At 34.0% G+C, this 22,755-nt stretch overlaps 1 protein-coding gene across 2 annotated transcripts in view; it reads left to right on the forward strand.

The window, feature by feature from the left end:
- The first annotated feature begins 8,825 nt into the window (after positions 1–8,825).
- The window catches only part of LOC123936675 (sulfotransferase 1 family member D1-like), a 37,046-nt gene continuing 23,116 nt past the window's right edge, over positions 8,826–22,755 (forward strand). Inside the window, exon 1 of one of the 2 annotated variants that reach the window (XM_045997161.1) lies at positions 8,826–8,975. The gene's annotated coding sequence lies outside the window, so the exon portion shown is untranslated. Of the gene's footprint in view, positions 8,976–10,485; positions 10,583–22,755 lie in introns of those variants that run through there. The other variant, XM_045997162.1, reaches the window with a different exon arrangement.

Genomic DNA, 22,755 nt, shown 5'->3' on the forward strand with positions numbered 1-22,755 from the left:
AAATATTTGCAACTTTTTTGGAGAAAGAGAGAGACCAGGATCTAGTTTGAAATTCAGATAGGAACTTCAAACCCTCTGAGATTCTTTGTCATCTTCCCGGAGCTGGACTTCATGTTCGTGTGAGCTGGAGACAACTGAGACTTGGATAGCATCATGTAGTGGGGCCACAGGTGTAAGCACTCTAGCTTTGGTCCTATGCTTCCAGGAAAGTTAGAAATTTCAGGTTACCTTAGTGTTTAAGGTTTCCCAATAATTAAATGTCTAGAATGATGCCTTCAGGACAAGTGCTAGATATTTAAAAACACTACTGCTTGTTGACCGACGATTGATACCACGTTAAGACCAGAAAGTGCTTAGTAAGCATTTATTTATGACAGTTGTAACTGCACATAACTTGAACCATGGCATAGAGTTCCTTTATATGGCTAAAACACCTGAGAATTCAATCTGGGCAACAAAATAAATAAAATAGTACTAGATTAAAGCCCACTGTATAAAATAAATATCCACAAATTCATGGTGATATAAATTAATTGAATAAATAATTATGTGTGGGAACATATATAAATATCCCAGAAGAATTCTAGCTATGTATAACTCCCCATTCCATCCTTTAAGTGTAGGATTCAATAATGACTTCAAAAGAGTATGGAAAGGGTCAAGGCTAGGGTGCGGAGGGGAGAGTAACTTTACAGTGGAGAAACCTGGCAAATACTAGCTCAACTAGTTGATCAGGGTTAACATCTTCAATGATAAGACACATTCATAGAAAATACCTCTGGCATATGATGAAAATGTCCCTAAACTTGCTGATCCCAAAACTTAAAACCAACCATTGTATAACCACAGAAAAACATCAGGTAGGGATACCTGGATGGCTCAGTTGGTTAATCATCTGCCTTTGACTCAAATCATGATTCCAGGGTCCTGGGACTGAGTCCCACATCAGGATCCCTTCTCAGTGGGAAACCTGCTTCTCCCTTTGCCTGCTGCTCCCCCTGCTTACGCTCTCTCTTTCTCAACTTCTCTCTCTCTCTCTCTAATAAATAAGTAAAATCTTTAAAAAAATCAGTGATGCCTGGGTGGCTCAGTGGGTTAAGCCTCTGCCTTCGGCTCAGGCATGGTCTCAGGGTCCTGGGATCAAGCCCCGCATTGGGCTCTCTGCTCAGCAGGGAGCCTGCTTCCTCCTCTGTCTCTGCCTGCCTCTCTGCCTACTTGTGATCTCTCTGCCAAATAAATAAATAAATAAAATCTTCAAAAATGAAAAAAATTTTTTTGTAAAAATCAGATAAAACCAAATTGAAGGTAGAACAATACAAAAATACCTGACCAAAACTCCAGTTTTATCAAGATCATCAAGAACAGAGAAAATCTGAGAATCTTGTCATAGTCAAGAGGAGTCTAAAGACACATGACTCCTAAATATAATGTGGTACCCTAGATGTGATTCTGGGACAAGAAAAGGGATTCGACTAACATCTACAAAATTCTAATAAAGAATAGTCTTTAGCACATAATAATGCATCAATCTCAATTAATTAGTATGTGATGAATGTACCATTGAAGTATAAGAGGTTAATAATGGGGGGAAATTGATGCTGATCGTACAGAAACTCTCTGGAGTTCTTTCTTTCCTGCAACTCTTGTGTTTTGTTTTGTTTTGTTTTGTTTTCTGTAAAAGTACAGATAGTAAATATTTCCAGCTTGCAGGCTATATGGTCATCATTGCAACTATTCAACTCTGTCATTGTAGCTTGAAGGGAGGCAGAGACAACAACACATAAGTGAATAAGTGTGTCACTTTGTTAAAATAAAATTTATTTACAGAAACAAATGGAAATGCAGATTTGGTCTGAAGGCTGTAATTTGCCAGCCTCTTTAATTTTTTTCTTTCTTCCATTTTTGGAAGTGTAGAGACACCTTCCATTTTTAGAAAGCCTAGGGATGCACAAAATGGTATATTTTATCCATAACTTACTTGCTCTTTGTTGACTGTCTTTCAAAATATCTACATAACCACATTGCTAGAAACAAGTGTCTTTGAGCTTATATTAAGTATACAAGTATATTAAGACAAGTGTTGGAAGTTAAAATCTTTATCTAGGGTTAATCTGTACCAAAAATAGACAACACGTTTTAAAAAATATATGAGTACTGGAATTAGAAAGAGTACTTTAAGGGTTTTTGTTATTTCTTTTAATTGCAAGTAAAAAAAATAGCTTCTCCAACCGTCAACAACAAAAATGTCTCTTTCGTTAAAATCTGAATTTTCCTTTACTGCAGAGGAACAGTCCTTGGTATCTGAGTAATGCCAACCTGTCTACTTGTGCACTAAATTCTTCACCTGTCATCTAGCTTAGCGATTGATATTTCTCTCTGTATCCTCATTATTTTCTCTTCTTGCATGATCAATTCCCATCAGCAAAAATGTTGGAATATCTTACAGTTTAAAACACAACAAATATTTGCATCAAACATGCTCCAGATAGTCCTACATTTTTCTGTTCTTCTTTATGTCGGAAGCATTTGAGAATTGTCTATAACTACTGTATCCAGTTTTTCACTTTACCCTTCTCCTGTGTCTTTTCCTGAATGCTTCATTAAATTTCACTATGCATTCACAAATACAAAGAACACAGATATTCATACACACATGTGCATTTTTATAAGTGCATATACATTTATTTCTAAGTCTGCCTATACAAATTCTAAAAAAAATACAAGTTTATATTAATACCTACAAATCCAAAACCTCAAGGTATTGTCTAGCCTTCTTATTTTCCAAAATTGTAAATTTGTTCCCACTATCTTTAATGTACTTATTTGTTTGCTCAGTTCCCCCAACCCTATGATCATCCTGGCCACCTTCTCTGTCCTTCCCCCTACTTGACCCCTAGCCTCATTGCCACTTTCTCATTCTCCAAGCATGTTTTGCCTGGCCCCAGTAGCTTCTTAGCCCTTAGCAATGCTTCCGCTTTCAAGGAAAAGAAATAAAAAGATGAATTTGCATACTTTTGTGGCCTAAAGTTTTCAGGACTCATTTATAAACACAGGTTATATAAGCTTTCCTAATAATAATAGTAATAACAATAATAATAATAATAATAATAATAATTCTGTACTGAATATTTGAAAGTGGCTAAGAGAATACATCTTAAAAATTCTCATCACAAGAAAGAATTTTGTACCTATGTATGGCGACAGATGTTAAGTAGACTTATTGTGGTGATTTTTGCAATACATACAAATATCAAATTATGTTGTATACTTGAAATTAATATAATGTTATATGTCAATTTCATTTCAATTAAAAATTATCCCTTTAACATCTGGAAATCAAGAAAATAAAGCTGTCCTGTCATAAGTACACTTAGCTCTGTAGACAGACCCTCATGGCACATAAATGAGGTCATCTGTCATTAACTAGAATGGAGCTGAGGTTTCTTGCCAACAACAATGCAAGTCAAGCATCTTAAAATTGAATTCTTGAGTTCAAATTGAGCCTTTAGATTATTGGAGCACCCACATTTTGACCATAAACTTGTGAGAGCTCTAAGACAGAACCATCCTGCTAAATCAGTTCTAGCTTCCTAACCTTCAGAAACTGTGCAAGACAATAAATGTTTGTTGTTTTAAGCCACTTCATTTTAAGGTAATTTGTTACACTACAATATATGTAACTAACCCAGTGTGGAACAGGATATTGCCAATACTAAGTGTATCTCTCCAGAGAATACTAATCAATTGCAAAGAAAGAGAAATGGTAAAATTAAAATGTAATTATGGTAAAATGGTAAAATTAAGACTCCAGTTTGACCAAGGAACAAAGGATAACATTTTTTTTTTTTTTTGTCTCTCTCTAACCCAAATCAAATTAAACTCCATGGAGACAGGGAGTTTGTGTTGTTCACTGGTCAAACAAGGGGCATAGAAAGGAGACTTATTCACTGTAGTATTTATGAGTATTTGATGAATGAATGAATGAATGTCTATCCAGGTACATATGTATATCTGTTATAAGAAGAATTGAAAAAAAAAAGAAATTCCTTACTGATTTGCCAATGAAAATGCATTTTTTTTATGTCAACTCATGAAACTGTTGAACATTCATTTTAACTGAATTATTTAGTAATTTGTCCAAATCTCCAAATATCAAAACCAAAGTTGTCTCTAAAGGGCCAGATTTCTTTATTTTTTCTTTTTTCCCCCAAGTTTTTATTTAAATTCAAGTCAGTTAACATACAGTATAATATTAGTTACAGATGTAGAATTTAGTGATTCATTACATACATACCATAAGCACCCAGTGCTCATCATAAGGCCCTTCTTCATCCTACTCACCCATTTAACCCATCTCCCCACCTACCTCTCCTCCTGTAACCCTCAGGTCGTTTTCTACAGTAAAGAGTCTGTGCTCTGGTTAGCCCCTTTCTCCTCCACTCCATGTTCACCTGTTTTGTTTCTTAAATTCCACATATGAGTGAAATCATATGGTATTTGTCTTTCTCTGACTGATTTATTTCACTTAACCTAATACTCACTAGCTCCATACACATCATTGCAAATGGTAAGATTTCATTCTGTTTAATGATTGTGTAATATCCCATCATTCATATATATAGATGGATAGATAGATAGATGATACATAGATAGATAGATGATAGATATAGATATAGATATAGATATAGATATAGATCACTTCTTCTCCATTTGACTCTGTCCATAGTTTGGCTATTATGGTTAATGCTGCTATAAACATCAGGGTGCATGTATCCCTTCAAATCACTACTTTCATATCCTTTGGATAAACATGTAGTAGTGCAATTGCTGGGTCGTAGGGTAGTTCTATTTTTAACTTTTTGAGGAATCTCTATACTGTTTTCCAGAGAGGCTGCACCATTTTGCATTCTCACCAACAGTGTAAGAACATTCTCCTTTCTCTGCATCCTTGCCAACCACTGTTGATGCCTGTGTTGTTAATTTTAGCCATTCTGACTGGTGTGAGGTGGTATCTCATTGTAGGTTTGATTTGTATTTCCCTGATGATGAGTGATGTTGAGCATCTTTTCATGTGCCTTTAAGCCATCTGTATGTCTTCTTTAGAAAGATGTCTATTCATGTCTTCTGCCTAATTTTTAACTGGATTATTTGTTTTTGGGTGTCAGTTTTATATGTTCTTTGTATATTTTGGATACTAACCTTTTATCAGATATGATTAAATTTCTTTGTTGATTGTGTCTTTTCAATTTTCTATTTCTTCCTATTTCAACTTTGGTAGTTTATGTTTCTAGGAATTTATCCATTTCCTCCAGATTGTCTGATTTGTTGGCATATAGTTTTTCATATATTCTCTTATAATTGCTTCTGTTTCTCTGTTTTTGGTTGTTATTTCTCCTCTCTCATTTGTGATTTTATTTATTTGGGTCCTTTCTTTCTCTCTCTCTTTGATCAGTCTGGCTGTGGGTTTCAATTTATTAAGTTTTTTTGAAGAATCATCTCCTAGTTTCTTTTATCTGTTTTTCTCTTTTTTAGTTTCTATATAATTTATTTCTGCTCTCATCTTTATTATTTCCCTTTTTGGCTGGCTTTATGTGCCTTTCTTAGCTCCTTTATGTGTAAGGATAGGTGGCATGCTTGAGACTTTTCTTACTTCTTGAGGTGGGCCTATAAACCTCCCTCCCTTGACCTCTTTTCCTGCATCTCAAAGATTTTGGATTGGCATATTTTCATTTTCATGTGCTTCTATCTATTTTTTTATTTATTCCTTAATTTCCAGTTTGAGCCATTCATTGTTTAGTAAACTGTCCTTTAACTTCCGTGTATTTGTGATCTTTCCAAATTTTTTCTTGTGGTTGACTTCAAGCTCCATAGCATTGGTATGACCTTAATCTTTTGTACTTGTTGAGGCCTGATGTGTAACCCAATATGTGATCTATTCTGGAGAGTGTCCTGCGTGCACTTGGAAAGAACGGGCATTCTGTTGCTTTAGGATGAAATGTTCTGAATATATCTGTTAAGTACATCTGGTCCAGTGTGTTACTCAAAGCCAGTATTTCCTTGTTGATTTTCTGCTTAGATGATTTGTCCATTGATGCAAGTGAGGTGTTAAAGTCTCTTACTATGATTGTATTATTATCAATGAGTTTTTTTTATTTGTTAATTGTTTTATATATTTGGATGATCTCAAGTTGGAGGCATATATGTTTACAATTGCTAGATCTTCTTGTTGGTTAGTTCCTTTATTATGATATCGTGAATGACCATATTTATTGCAGATATTTTAGAGCAATGGCTCATAGGAAGAATATTAAACCAGTCTCCATCTTAGCAACCATTTAGGAAAGTTCTGTCAAAAGAGACTGTATTAGCTTTACTAAAGAAATGTAACAATCTCAAACTTCTTGTTAACTACAACAAAGGGTTATTCCTTGTTCATGTTGCTTTTAGTCTGCCATGGTTCCAGAATTTAGACAGGCTAAGATTCTGACACATGTATTTTTCATTTTGCATCTCAGGGTGAAGGAGCAGCCCTTTTATGAGCCATGTTCATTTGCACAGTGGAAAAAAAAAAAAAAAAAAAACAAAAAAAACAAGAGTTCCATGGTAAAATGCAATGCTTCTCATAGCATCATTGGTATGTTCTTGCTTCTCACATTTAATTGGTCAAAGAGATCATGGCCTAAATCCAAAGTTGCTGGGGAGGAAAATATACTTCTTTCAGAGGTAAAGTGGAGAATAGTGAATATTTGCCTACATTAATATCATCAACTCCCATGGTCTCTCTCACCTTTTTCAACCTTTTATTACCAAAAATGTTGGCATTGATTTTATATCCTACAGAAAGAATTTCATAATGAAGAGTTCAAGCATTTCCCAGTTTTGCTCTTAACCCCCTGCCACACTACAGCTCAGTCAGTTATTCATTTTCTTCTGGTGAAAATGCTGAATTCATCACACAATGCCGAGTTCGTCACATAAAGGCTTGTGAAATGCACAATACCATACTTTACTGTAACATACCTTACCATACAATAACTTCTCGTACCATAACTTATTATACCATGCCTTGCTCCATACCTTAGAGATCATCCAGAGAACATACTACATTCACACTAACACAGGCATAAGAAACCAGAGATTCAAACTTTGAAATATCTTGCCTTAAGTTTCACTCCTGTCCAAGAAGTTAGGGTAGGATGAAATCCACTGATGTGTTACTACCATTCTGGTTATGCATAGTCATATATATACATGTATTATATATGATATGTATATGTCATATATATCATATATATCATATATAATACATATATACATGTATATATGTGTATATATGTATATACACACAGTGTTCTGTAAATTTGCAAAATTTATTCTTAAATAATATTTATTTATGAAATGTAACCCTACAGAAAAGAATATTTAAAGTATTGTTTCAGAAATCAAATTGACAATGCTTTTTAGACAAATAATAATTAGAGTTTAGGAAAATAGACCCTCTGAAAAGTGGGGCAATTTTACTATGCGGGATATCTTTAGTTTATCCCTCCAGATTTCATCCTGTTTTCTGCCCTATGAAGCTAATGTGTATGGATTACATCAACAAGATGCTGGGGTCTCTGGTTTCTATCTGACAGAAGATCTGAGAGAAGGAGGAGAATGAAGTTAAGTTGATAATTTCACTGGGTCTTTCCTATGAGATCAAATTAAATGGGCTGCATCCTTCTTATCAAACTAACTTGAAGGGTCTCATCACTTAATTCCCTTCTTTTCATTAAGGACACATTTTCTTCAGCAGCATTTGGTGACCCCAAATCCTGAATCTCTAAATTGCAATTTTTCTTGAACATAAATCTCCAATCTCTTTTAAGGGACGTAACTGGAGACATGATAAGAGCCTGAAGATCATTTTCTAGCTGTAAAGCCTGGGGGAAGGCACACTAGAAGTATTTTCCCCTGTTTTTCAGACTAATCTGTGAAAAGTATCTAATTGTCTCCAGTGGTTTTGCCTTCCTGTAATTCCATAGCAGTGTGACATTCAGGTTGTTTTTTAGTTTCTTCCCTGAAGCAGACTACAAGATAAAATCTTAACATTTTTCCAGTACGGTCAAAGACACTGGGATGTTCACAAAGGATAATGATGTATCTTTATACTTTAGATCTTCATACTTAATTAGATCTTTATACTTTGTTGAATGAGAGGTTTCAACTTCAAATTTCATTTTTGTATAGACTGATAAATTCACAGATTGAAATAACTTTGCCCTTTGTCAGCAGCACGTTATAAAGACCTAGAGACAAAAGAAACCACATCATAGATAATATTTTGATCATATGGAAAATGGCAATAGTTTCAAACTTTACCCCAGTCATCACTATTACCAGCAGCTTAAAAAAGTGATATACAGATCTGCCTCTGGATAGTACAGGCATCATTTAAGGAAAAGAATATATTACAACTTTTCTGGGTTTCCCATCCTTTTCCCATTTCTACCCAGGGAACATGCTCTTGCTGGTCTGACTTGCCCATGCAGTTCTAGAGGTACAGATAAAGCACCTTTAAATAAGGGTTACTGATGAGAGCACATGAAGCAGCATGTGGCTGTTTTGTATGGCTTTTACAGCTGGAGTCAGAAGCAGAAGTAAAAATAAAGGGCTTCTATTTACTACACATAATTATTGGATAGGAGTTAATTCTGAATGCCAGGCTTAGGAGATTTCCATGGGCTCTTTGTTTCTATCTACTACCCGAAGTAATGCAAAAAGCCTTACTTAAGCATTTAATACTTAAACCAGTAATGGATTTTCTACAGTTAATCATTAACCTCATAAAGCTCTACAGACTTTAACTTTTGCCTTCCTAATGCTTTGATGAATTGTCTCCGTTGACTAAACAATATACAGAGGGAAATTTCTGGTACTCAATTTCTGTAGAAACAAAATCTGGACTTCCAGTTCCTCGAGACAGGCATCTGGTAAGTGACTTGTCAACTCTCTCTTTAAAGTGCCCATATTTTGTATACAACTAATTTAACAACTGAAAAATTAAAAAGTGAAAAATGGAAAATTCTAGTGTGGATGTTTTACTATAACAAGGGAAATATTTGGGGTTCTTAGGTCCAGATTTTCTGTCAGAAACTTATAGGATTATTTTCTGTATTTAAAATTGTGTTGAGTAGTCTACCCTACTAACTTTAGCTTTGTAAAACTAAAAAACAGTTTTAAACGTTATTTGTCTTCCACCTTCTCAGTTTCTCTTTAGTTCAAAGGAATATTCTTGTATGGTCCACTGCTGGGCAAAGATACAAGTCAGCTTTTGTGTCCTTCTTGAGATTCCCAAAGAATTGCATTGTACAGATGTTAGATAAATGCATGTTCCATTGATGACTGCTTTATTTCTTTTTTCAAATATCATTTGACTATATGACATATTTTTCATTACAATACATGTATGACCTTCTTTTAATTTTTAAATTAGAGAACCACTAGAGCGATATGTTCTTCAATTTCCATAAATTTTTTGGTAAGAGTTGAGCTATGTTGTATTTTTTTTTCAGATGCACACTTCTATTGTCACTTTAATGGATAGTCACTTCAGAATGGTCTCTTTTATATCTCTTTTACTTTTCCCCTGGATTTATTATCAAAGCAATAGTCTAAGAACCCCATGTCAGTAGAGAAAGTCCTAATGAAGACTTACTTGATATCATTAAATTCTTATTGTAGTAATGAGAATATTAAGCCTTACATTTTAACAAGAGATGAAAAAGCTTAATACACTTTAAATCCAAATATTTTGATTAAAGCCATTCTAGTTAAGGTGAATTAATGTATTTAAATTAATGTCTGTGACCAATGCAAGTTTTTCAATGGATAAATGTTGATTAAAGCCATTCTAGTTAAGGTGAATTAATGTATTTAAATTAATGTCTGTGACCAATGCAAGTTTTTCAATGGATAAATGTTTATAGTCATTTTCTTTTTTCTAAAAAGATCCAAATATTTTCCTCAGATACATGAAAATTTGTAAGTCAATGTTCTGAAAATGTTCCAAAAGTATTTTTACTTCAATGTTATGTAGATTTGTTAGCTATCAACATGTATAAAGCTATACCGAACTTTAAAATCACTATATCCCCCACTGAAAATAGAGATAATGTAGTTGAAGCCTGTAGTATCATATGATACCTAAATATCAGATATACTAAAAGAGGTATTTTATTTGGCTTAAGGGGAAAAAAAAGTTCATTTGCGGTCACATGACTCGTTTAGTATTTCATGATGGTTCAGAGAATTCAGAGGGTATTTTTCAACAACAATTAGACTCTGTTTTCTCTGGAATGTTGACAAATTTTTCTTTCTTCATTGCATCTAAGAACAACTTCCTCTTGTGTTCTGAAACTTGATAGAAATAAACTTTAAAAAATTTGAAACTGATTTCAAGTCAATAGGCAGTAGCTTTCCAAAGCTTTTATAATTTTGCAGAATGCTTTCAAGGATCTGTGTCCAGGCAGAACCTAACATGTTCCTGTCTAAGATGCACAATTGAGCCAAAGCCATCTACTTCTGTGAAGAACTGAAGGTTTGCTAAGCTTCACAATGTACATGTTGTATCACATCTCATAGCACCACATCTTCAGAATAGATTTTAGAGAGGAGGAGGACAGAGAAGAGAAACATTGTTTTGGAGAAGATTTGGGTAATAAGGGATCTGACATTGCTCAGATAAACTTCTTTAGGTCTGATCTAGCCCACATGGGCCACTGTGTCCTTGGCAGTGTGGATTTAAGGCTTGATCTACCTCCATTCTCTCAACTCAGCAGAACTCAATGCTTTCAGTCTACATAAATGTCATTATTTCTCAAAGACACTGAATTTTGTATCCTAGACTCCAAAGAAAGTTGTGCTTTAAAAATCACAGTACCCATAAAATTTGTAGACAGATAAGAAAGAAAAAAACATTTTAATATTTATTTATTTATTTGAGAGAGAGAGAGAGCGAGAAAGCACAAGCACAAGCAAGGGGAGCTACAGGCAGAGAGAGAAGCAGACTTCCTGCTGAGCAGGGAGCCTGATGGGGGACTCAGTCTCAGGACCCTGAGATCATGACCTGTGCTGAAAGGAGACACTTAAGCAACTGAGCCACCCAGGTGAAGAAGGAAATATTTTAAAGGAGGATGATGAAATACTTCTGTTAACAAAAGTGCTCAAATTGGTTTAAACATTAAAACAGAATAAACATACATATATATATGTATATGCACATATATACACACACATATCTATACACCAGTATTTCAGTACTCACACACATATATATCAATTTTTTAAAGGATGAGTTAAGAAATAGATAACAAATATAGACCAAGAAGACAAAAGTAATGATGCTATTGTCTCATAAGATAAGAATCAAAAGGATTAAGCGTTAAGTGAATCTCTGATAATAAATATTATATTCCATAATATACACAACCACAATTTTATATTTTAGGAAGCATATTCCCAAAGTAAAAAGAAAAACTCATATACTGCATATGTTAAAAGTTTTGAAAGAAATTGATAGAAACATGTACAGAGGGAAATCTTATACAATATTAATCTTCTAATAGATTAAGTTTAAAAAAGATGTTGAAGATTTAAAAATATATTGATATTGAATTCATTTGTACATATGCATATATATTTATACACATATTTATGCTTATACTATCAATAGACAACATAACTTGCAACAAATCATTTGATCATTTATGTACACATAATCATAATCAGATATAAAATTAAAAATTTATGGTGTTTACATTCTCTAGACCAGCAGACTAACATAGAGAATCTAATTAAAATTACTGTAATATGCAACAAATTAAATTAGCAAATCAAATACATTTTCTTTAAAATAATCTATAGGGTGGCAGTCATCATATAATTAAATACAAATTATGTAGTAAATAATTTGTAAATAATAAAGTATATAAAACCTGGAAATATTAAAGTCTCTGGGATTTGGCCAAAACTGACCAGGGACAAATTCAAAACTTTAAATACTTTCTTATCAAATTAAAGAAGAAAAACCTAATTACTTAACTGAAAAACAAAAAAACAAAAAGAAACAAGATGGTCTTCAGAATCTGCGAAACCAGTTATGATTTTTTTCTGAGTATAGATGACACACAGTGTTATATTAATTTTGGGTGAACATCTCAGTGATTTGACAAGTTTATAAGTTTATACATTGTTATGTTTACCACAAGTGTAGCTACCATCTGTCCTGTTATACCACTATTAAAATATCATTGCCTATTTCTTATGCTGTGCCTTTAACTCCCATGATATATTCATTCCATATCTAGAAGCCTGTAATATCCCTCTCCCTTTCACTATTTTGCCCAAACTCATACCCCTTTCTCTGGCAACCATCAGTTTGTTCTCTGTATTTATAGTTTTGATTCTGCTTTTTGTTTGTTTATTATTCTCCTTCTCTCTCTCTCTCTCTCTCTTTTTTTTTTAGAATCCACTTTTGAGTGGAATCATACAGTATTATCTGATTTATTTCACTTAGCATAATGCATTCTAGGTTTGCCCATGATGCTTCAAATGGCAGAATCTCATCTTTTTTTTTTATGGCTGATAAGTAGTCCACATCTTCTTTATCCATTTGTCTATTGATGAACACTTAGGTGGCTTCCATATCTAGGGTATTGTAAATAATGTTGCAATAAACATAGGATAAGCATGTATCTTTTTGAACTGGTGTTTTTGTTTCCTTTGGGAAAGTACCCAGTATTGGAATTATTGGATGATATGGTATTTCTATTTTTAATTTTTTGAGGAAACTGAGTACAGTTTTCCATACTGGTTGTACCAATATATATTCCCACCAACAATGCACAAGTCTTCCTTTTTCTCCACATCCTCATCAACACTTGTTTCTTGTCATTTTGATTTTAGCTATTCTAACTGGTGTAAAGTGATAGCTCATTGCAGTTTTGATTTGAATTTGCCTGATGGCTAATGATGATGAACATCTTTTCATGTGTCTGTTAGCCATCTGTATGTTCTCTTTGGAAAAATGTTTATTCAGGTCCTCTGCCCATTTTTTAATCAGTTGGTTTGTTTTTTGGTATTGAGTTTATAAATTAGTTATATATTTTGGATATTAACCCCTTATTGGATATATCATTTACAAATATCTGCTCCCATTTAGTAGGTTGTCTTTCTGTTTTGTTGATGGTTTTCTTTGCTGTGCAACAGCTTTTTGTTTTGATGTAGTTGCAATAGTTTCATTTTGGTTTTGTTTCCCTTGCCTTAGGAGACATATCTAGAAAAACGTTGCTATGGCTGACGACAGAGAAATTACTGCCTGTGGTTATGATTCTTTACTTCACTATGTACATATTGTTTGATATTGGGAATTGCTTATAACATCTCCAAGCTTCAGTTTCCTTTTCTGAAAGACAAGGATAAATAATATCTGTCTCAAATATTGTTATAAATGTAAATTATTATTAAAGTTATTTTTATTGTTAATATTCTATTGATCTTTACTCTGTGTCAAACATTGTTCTAAATACTTAATTCCTTCTTTTTTAAATATTTTATTTTATTTGAGAGAGAGAGTGTGTGTGCATGTGTCCACATGTGCACATGAGCAGGAACAAGAGGAGGGGCAGCAGAGAGAGGAAGAAATAGGTTCCCAACTGAGCAGGGACATGGGGCTCAATCCCAGGACCCTGGAATCATGACCGGGGCCAAAGGCAGATGCTTAACCAACTGAGCCACCCCAGCATCCCTACTTATTTAATACTTACAGCTATTCAATGTGATGGGACATAAAATAATGCTCATTTTACAGATGAGAATAATCTGGCAGAGAAAATTTACATAAATTATTCAAAATCACATTTGAAAGGTCCTTTTGAAAACTGACTCCAATCCATGGTAGGTGCTCCTGAAATGTTTATTTCTCTACCTTCTCCCATCTACCTCTGCCCCTTTTGATCTTATAAAACAGAAACTTTTGTTCAACTTTTTTCCAACTCTGTAGATACTATCTCTCTGAAGAAGAAATCCAAATCTCCTACTTTTCAGGTAAAATCATATAGCACCATGGTGACAGAAAAACCAAATTTTAAAGAAAGAAACAAAGACAAAATAGACATAAAGAAAAAAACAACCCATACACAAACACACATGACACAATTATATTTTTAAGGAGGATACGTGTTTAACATTCTTAACATTTCATTTAGACTTACAAACAAGCCAACCCAATTTAAAGCAGAGTTGTTTATGCTTCAGAACTGAAATGATGACCTCACCATTCTTTTCCATTGCTATGGTACTGGAGAGCTGTTTTCTGGATTTTATTAGGCCCTGGGGATTGCAGGTGGAGAAGAGTATAATTAACTCTTCACCATCATATTCTTATATAAAAGATCCTAGTGATAAAAGAATGACTGGTAGCAAATGGCATCCAGTACTTCCTGCCTATGTACAAAGAAGGCCTGAGGATATCAAGTAGTAGGGTCCATCTAACTTGGGAATGTCTGTATGAGATGGAGAAGACAGGCAGATGCACTTATCTTTACTTAAAGACTAAAGTTGCCAAGCACTTTTAGGGTTAATTACTTGCTCAAGACTGATTATAAAGCATAGATTAAGTATCTTGACCCATAATCTCTTTTCATGGGACTGAATCAGGGATGGAGACTAGTTCTCCAGGTGAAAGAGAATTTTTTTTTTCTGATTTGAATCAGGGCTGAAATTTAAAAAGAGGATGAATTTTGAGATTATGATGATATAAATGGTGATAATATGATAACATTTTTAGAAATACATGTTAGCATGTGTCATTTTCATACACATTAAATTATTTCACTTATGAGATTTTTTTCAAGTTTTATTTAAATTCCAGTTAGTTTCATTTATGAGATTATAACAATGACCATGACACAATGACAATGATTCTATGAAATGGATCCTATCTGGTCAGATGAAGTGTTCTATGCTCAAAAAATGTTCACTTGCCTAAAACTGCGTATTTGGTAAGTTCTGGAGTTTTCTAACAGTGGCCTTTCCAGCAACAAAGTGAGTGATTTCACCATTAGATGTGTTAATATCCAGGATTTGAAATCTGACTTTAAACCATATATACATTTTGTGTCATAGGGCAAGTTTCTTACACTCTGAAAATTTCCAATGATAATACGAATTTCAAAGCTATTAAGTTGAAATGGAAATATACAATGTGGAACTTATAATGACTATAAGTGCCCATAAATCTTAATATTCTTCATTTATTATGCCTTAATGTTAATCCATATTATCTTAGCCATTTAATTTGACAACATAAGCTACAATCATTTATAAGATACAATGTGTGGGAAAAGAACATGGTCTCATTTCTATGTATACAGCAAATAAACAAAAAACAACAAGCAAAAGGCAACTCATTGGATAATTTATTACAGAGATAAATTGCCAAGGTCATGTGAGAAATATAGAATATTCTGTATTATTTGAGATTTCATGAGTGGGAAGCTTTTATAAATGTACACTTTGAATTTTGATAGAAGTGAAGCATTGTTTTAATTATTGGCTCCTAACGGAATTTTTTAGCAATAGAGTGTTCTGTTAAACATCTTCCTCCTTTCTTGTTTCTATTTTTGTGACTTAAAGCATATATTTTGGTAGCAAGAGAATATGTTACAGGGGAAACAAGCAGGAGTAGCGATTTTGTGCATTTCCCACATTTTTTAGACAGGTAAAATATGGCTCAGAAATATGAGGTGAGTATCTCAGGGCTCTACTGCTGAGATAGAGAGAGTCATGAGATAGCTGTGTGTGCCCAAATGTCTCTCTTCAGGTTCCCTGTATTGTTGAGATAGTTGAGTTTTTACACATTTAAAAGGGAGTTAATAAAATCTGTCCCATTTAGGCCAAGAATCTATTGAATATCAAAATATTGTCACTTTCCAGGAGAATAACTTATTGATTATTGTGACCTTAATATTAATATTTTTATGATTAAGGCACATCATATCCTCAGGTTCAAGATTTCATTGTTTTAACTCATTAATGGGCATGAAAGTCAATTGTTTTGTTCAATTAACATGGCCTAACATTGACTTTTATCAGTGCAAAGAATATTAAGTAGTTTCCAAGGGCTTATAATGATCTTCCAGAGGAAGTTATATTTCAAGGGACATTTTCAGAGAAGTAAACAAAAGAGACCCAAGAGAAACAATCATCTTCTTTCAACATATCCTGAGCTCTCATCAACTCAATTTCTCTCACATAGTAAGTTGTATGCAACTCAAATATACCATTCTTGTAACGATTTTTTGGCTCTGATTCTTAACTTGAGAATATTCATTTAAAGCTCTCAGGAGTTTATAGGTAAGTTAAATATGACTGCATGTTTTACACAAATACTTTTGTTTAGAACTTTTTAGGAGTCGTGATGCTAATTTAGAATATTAAGCTCATGCAAAATCTGAATCAGATTGAGGAAATATTAAAATACACCCATTGATCAGTTCACCTTTATTGTATAATTTATAATAACCAAATATTGTTAAAACCACAAATATTCCAAAAGTTACAAAAAGCTGTATATAAATTAAAATATTTCATTATACAGTTTTCACACATGAAACCAAGTTAAAAATGTACAATTTCTCCCTTTATAAATTGTTCCAAATAAAATTTTAGAAGAAACATATGAATAAATGAGGATAAATATTATTAAAGCAAATCATTAGTATGATTCAGTTTTTCTAAAAATCATTTCATATGCATTTTAGTAGATGACATCTCTAGGTAGTTATAAAGTACTTTAGTGTGTGTGAGACATTGGGTAAAAAGGAATACTGTTTTTTTCTCTCTTCTACCTAGAATAGTCTTCTGTATCTATAATTAGCCAAACTTCACGGTCAAAATCAAATCACACCATTTGTACTACAGATTAGGTGACTACCTCCACATAATTCGGCACTTTTTAAATGTCACCTTGTATTGGGAATTAAGTCTTCAGTGTTTAGACTTAGAAGGTAGTACTGAATAGTGATTGAGATCACTGACCTTGCAATCAAGACTATCTGGGTTCAAACCCAGTCCTGCTACTTACTGACAGTGTGATCTGGGCAAGTTCCTCTATGGTAATTTCCCCCTTGATAAATGGGCATAATTGGACTAAGCTTAGAGCATTTTTATGAGTATTAAATAACAAAATGCTTCATTAAAGCAGGGCTGTCTATGTGTGTGTCCATTTGTGTGTCTGTGTACATCGGTGTAAACGTGTGTAAATGTGTATGCATTTTGAATAATGATTTAGAATGCAAGCTCCTCTTGATCGGATGTATGACTTGCTGATACTTCTCAGGACATCTCAAAGTGCTGGCTTAATAATTGTAATTACAGTGGTAAGATAAAATAGTTTAATCCCTGATTATTCCACCTAGAATATTGCAGAAGCTTCATTTCATTTCATTATGCTTATCTATATCAATAAGGTAAAGGCTTTGGGATTACAAAATCAAACATTTGTTCCAATATTGGGACAATGAATCAAAATTCTAATAAAGGAAACAGACATTATAAACAGATAATAACAACACACTGAAATATATGAAGTAGTATCAGTCTATTCAGGATATGGAAATGGAGAAAAGACGGCAATTGATTTTGTCTTTAGGTCTCTAGGAAGTCTTCTCAGAGGATGTGAAATTTGTGTAAGATTTTGAGGAGTGAATAGGAGTTTTCCAGATACACAAGAGAGGAGTATCAGCCCCAAGACAGAAAATGCAGGTGCCATAGCTGGATGTGAGGGGTGGAGCTATCTATACAGATAGAGAGATTTTCTTTTTTTTTATTGCCTTGTTGCTGGAGGCTAACGTCCAAGTGAGGAAGAGATAAACAGGGTGGCAGAGATTAAATGTGAAAGCCAGGGAAAAGTTCTTTACACTTTATCCTTTTGACTTTGGGATTGTGATCAGGTTTTAAAGATCATACTGGTAGTTGGCAGGTGGAGGGAGAGGAACCGAGCTTGGAGATAAGAAACTCAAACTAATTTTAAGACCGTTGTCACAGTACAAGGTGGATGACTAAAAGGACATAAAGAAATGCAAATTTGGGGGCACTCATAATAGTGATAATATTAATAATGGCTACCTCTTACTAAATATACCCTATGCTTTATCAATATACACATTATAGCCATTATCTTGTTTCACCAAGATAGCTCTATAAATTAAATAAATAATTACCTCTGTTTTAAGATTAGGAAATTGAAACTTGGGTTTATGGTATGTCCAGAGTCCCACTGATTGTACATGACGGGTCTGGCATATGAACTCTGAATCTATAGAACTTACAGTCTAAACCACTAAGCTAGTTCATAAAGAGAAGCTGTTTTCCCAGGAATACTTGAAAGATAAAAATAATCAGATTTATGAGCCATCTGGATTAAGGAGATTCAAGAAGGAGGAATCTAAGATGACTCACAGATTTCTGACTTGAGTAGTGGGATGAATGTGGTACCATTAGAATATGAGATACACAAAGAATCCAGGACAAGGACTAGTTCAGTGGTGAGCAAAGCTAATGAGTTAAACTGTGGTTACTGAATTTGAAAAGTTGAGGAACTTCTGGGGAACTAAAGAGAGCCAAATATGGGATTCCAAAGAAAAAATGACACTTCTGGCCTAAATAGTTAGAAATTGAGAATTAACAAAGAGATAGGAGATCAGTCAGAATGTGATAACATGGAAATCAAGAGAGGAGAAATTCAGAAGAATATATGGATTTAATCACTTACATTGTATTTGATCATTGCAAGGGCACTGAAAAGTTTTAAGGAGAATTATATAAATTTCCTTATTTACATTCATCACTTCTTAACTCTTCCTCACATTTCCATATTAGTTCAATTATGTGATTCTTCTGTTCAAAATCTTAAGTGGCCCTTCATTTCTTTATTATTTGAATACAAACTGGGCAGTCCAACATATTGTCCAACATAAGGACAATTTTTCAGCCATGTCTTTCATTACCCACTAGATAGCAAATTTTGTAGAGGGAAAAAGCTTTACTGTCTTTTGCCTGGCCAATTGTTGGCACACGGATGGCACTTACCGGGTATCATTAAAAGAGTCAATGAATGCATGAGACACTTTCCTAAACCTACAGTAACTTTCAGTCAACACGATCTGCTCATCATCTTCTGAACATATCTTATACTTCTCTTCTCCTTTACCATTGTTCATGCTTGCACACTGTCATGAATAATCCTAATGTCTATGCTCGTTAAAATACTACCAACCCCTCATATATTATCTCAAATGTTACTATCCTTTTCCAGGTCTTTCCTAATGTCCTCACTTGTTGTCTTTCTATTTTGAATCTTCATAAAAATATTTTATGCTACTTAGATTCATTCAGATTTGACATATAAACTTTTTTTTCTTTTTTTAAATGGTTACCCCCATCCCTCCTTCCCTGACTTAGCAATGACATGGGAGATACAGATGAGGGCATTATTTTTCCAGCGTAATGTCAGAATAAAAGAAAGGAAAAGGAGAAAGAGTTTCATTTTTAAAGTATGAAGTCCTTATGGACATTGGGGAGGGTATGTGCTATGGTGAGTGCTGTGAAGCGTGTAAACCTGGCGATTCACAGACCTGCACCCCTGGGGCTAATAACACATTATATGTTTATTTAAAAAAACAACAACAACAACTAAAAAAAAGATAGTATGAAGTCCTGACTTTTTTTGTCTTGGGTAGAAGCAGTCTATCTCAATGTCAGCTACTTCTCTTCCTCATCAATTTGTTGTAGAGGTCTTCAGCATCTCTACAGGACCAGGTGTCATATGGAACCTTCTTCAGCTATGTGATATGTACCCAAGGCTTAATACCTTTTAGTTTTATAGCAGTTTCAGTGGTTAGGAGCACGCAGTAAGGTCCTTTTTGATGGGGCTTGAGGGCTGTTTTCCTCTGATGATGTTCTACAACACCCAGTCATTGAGATCCAGACTATGATCAGCAGGACCCCATGAATTTAGATCCAAAAACCTTCTTTAACCTGCTGGTAACAGGCTTGAGCATAAGATATTAGAGATTTAAAGTCATTGGTCATACTAGCATAAGATGACAGGGGGCCAGCAGAAGGTTTTGTACTGAAAGAATTTTAAGAACTTTGTAAGGTTTTTGTTAAGACTTATAAGAGTTATCTAGTGAAATGGGTGCCTCCCTTACTGAGATCATGCACAGTGTACTCCAAGTGGGGAACACACTTTCCAACAGTTTCTTTGCTACTGTGGGGCCATTAGCCTTGCAGCAAGGGAAAATTTTAGCCCATCTGGGAAACACTCCTCCAAAACTAGAGCATATTGATAACCCACACTAAGAGGCAGTTGAATGAAGTCCAGCTGCGGGTGTTCAAAGGGTCCAGAGGGAGGAGTCTGAAGCCTCTGGAGACAAAAATTATTTTTCCAAAATTAAGGACCTGAAAAATCAGACATTGCTAATAGACTGTTTTTACAGTTTTGCAGAAGACTCTCCACCAATGTCTGTTCATAATTTGAGTCATCTTAAATGCATTATGGTGGGTGAAAAAACTGTAAAAACTGAAAAATGGGGTTTGTCAGGCAGCTGGGAAGAACCAAACAGGTGTCTTGGTTTTTCTAGAGTCCTAACATTCTTTAATTTACAACCATTATTTATTCATTTTACTTTCTGATTTTGGAACAGACCATTGCCCTGCTTCAAGGCCATCAGGATGGCAAAAGTCAGAAAACGAGGGGTCAGATTTTGCAGAACCAGAATGAGCTTTATCTACATGTGCCACAATCTTACAAATACAGTATAAAGAAGGCCTAGTATTACTTATTTGACAATGCTTCTCATGTAAATTACATATCAAATAAGCCTGATTAATTTAAAAATCCTTTGAAATATTCCAGTGAAAAAGATTTTATTTAGAATTTGATTTGAGGAAGTTTGTCAAAAATATTATAAACAACTTTATAGCACTTCACTAAATGAGATCACAAATTATTATGATTATGACCTGAGTCGAAGACAGATGCTTAACTGACTGGCTCACCTAGGTGTCCCCTATACATTAATTAAACTTAACTCATCATTTAATTTAGCACAACTTTAGGTTTTAGCTTACCAAAAGGATCTAGGAAAACTAAGCAGACATAAATACTGCTGAAAAGAATAGCTGACTCTTTTTATAAGAGGGTATATAAGATCAGGATAGTTTTTTCTCAAGTCCTCAAAGAATTGGGTGGTAACTTAATTGACATTATAGGTTGGTCTACCTATCAAATGACATTAGCCTTAATTTGCTTCTTTCACTCTGCATACATATTTTTAATTTTAAATATTTCTGGCAATATTAAATAACCCCACTCAGGTGTAAGATGGGTTCCCAAAGATGGTTCAAAAAATATTACCTTCTCAGAAACCAGAGTCACTTACAAAAATAGCAAACAAAACAAAACAGAACAAAACTCACCAAAAAAACCCCACCAAAAACCAAAGACCAAAACAAAAACAACAACAACAAAAAAAACCCAAAAAACAAAACAAAACCAAAAAAAAAATCCCAACAACCTACATGTTCCAGGCAGGCAGAAAGCCAAGCACAATTATGAAAATGAGACAAGCAAGAAGGCCATTGCTATCTCTGGGAGAGAAAAATTCAATTAACAATGGGTTTTGAATTTGGAAAGGAAAGGTCAATTTGACATTTTATTTTGTAATCTCTACTGAGCACTGCAAACAGAGATTAGGAAGAATTGATTCTAAGAGAAATAAGAGTCAGAGAAAGACAAATGCCATATGACTTTACTCACATGTGGAATTTAAAAAACAAAGCAGATGAACCTAAGAGAAGGGGGACAAAGAGAGGGAGGCAAACCATAAGAATCTCTTAGCTGTAGAGAACAAACTGAGGGTTGATGGAGGGGAGGTAGGCAGGGGAATTGGCTAAATGGGTGATGGGTAATAAGGAGGGCACTTGTTACAATGAGCACTGGGTGTTATATATAAGTAATGAATCACTAAATTCTACTCCTCTGAAACCAATATTGCACTATATGTTAACTATTTATTTAAATAAAAACCTGAAACCAAAACCAACCAACCAACCAAATAAATAAATAATAAATTACAGGGATTGCAATATTAATATTAGCTTATTTTCTCAAATGCTGACTTTTGAGTAAGATTATTATATTACTGCCAAGTAGAAGATATTGGAATTTAGGGAATTTAATAGTAATGTTTAAAAATACCATGTATGCAATTCATTATGATAAATTATGCAAATTTCCCCTTTGTCTTTTAATTTTTGTATTCAATGTATTGTCATAGAAATTTGGAATCCATTTTTAGTAAATTTATATGCAAATATAAAAAAAGGAAAAGGAAGAACTCATTCTAGTAAGAATATTTATCTTTTGGGACGCCTGGGTGGCTCAGTTGGTTAAGCAGCTGCCTTCGGCTCAGGTCATGATCCTAGCGTCCTGGAATCGAGTCCCATATCGGGCTCCTTGCTCGGCAGGGAGCCTGCTTCTCCCTCTGCCTCAGCCTACCTCTCTGCCTACTTGTGATCTTTCTCTCTCTGTCTATCTCTCTCTGATAAATAAATAAAATCTTAAAAAAAAAAAAAGAATATTTATCTTTTGCCAAATGCAGAAGAATGAAAATGGATCATTTCCTTATACCATACACAAAAAATAGA

This window comes from Meles meles, chromosome 2 (genome assembly GCF_922984935.1).
Source record: "Meles meles chromosome 2, mMelMel3.1 paternal haplotype, whole genome shotgun sequence".
NCBI lineage: Eukaryota > Metazoa > Chordata > Mammalia > Carnivora > Mustelidae > Meles > Meles meles.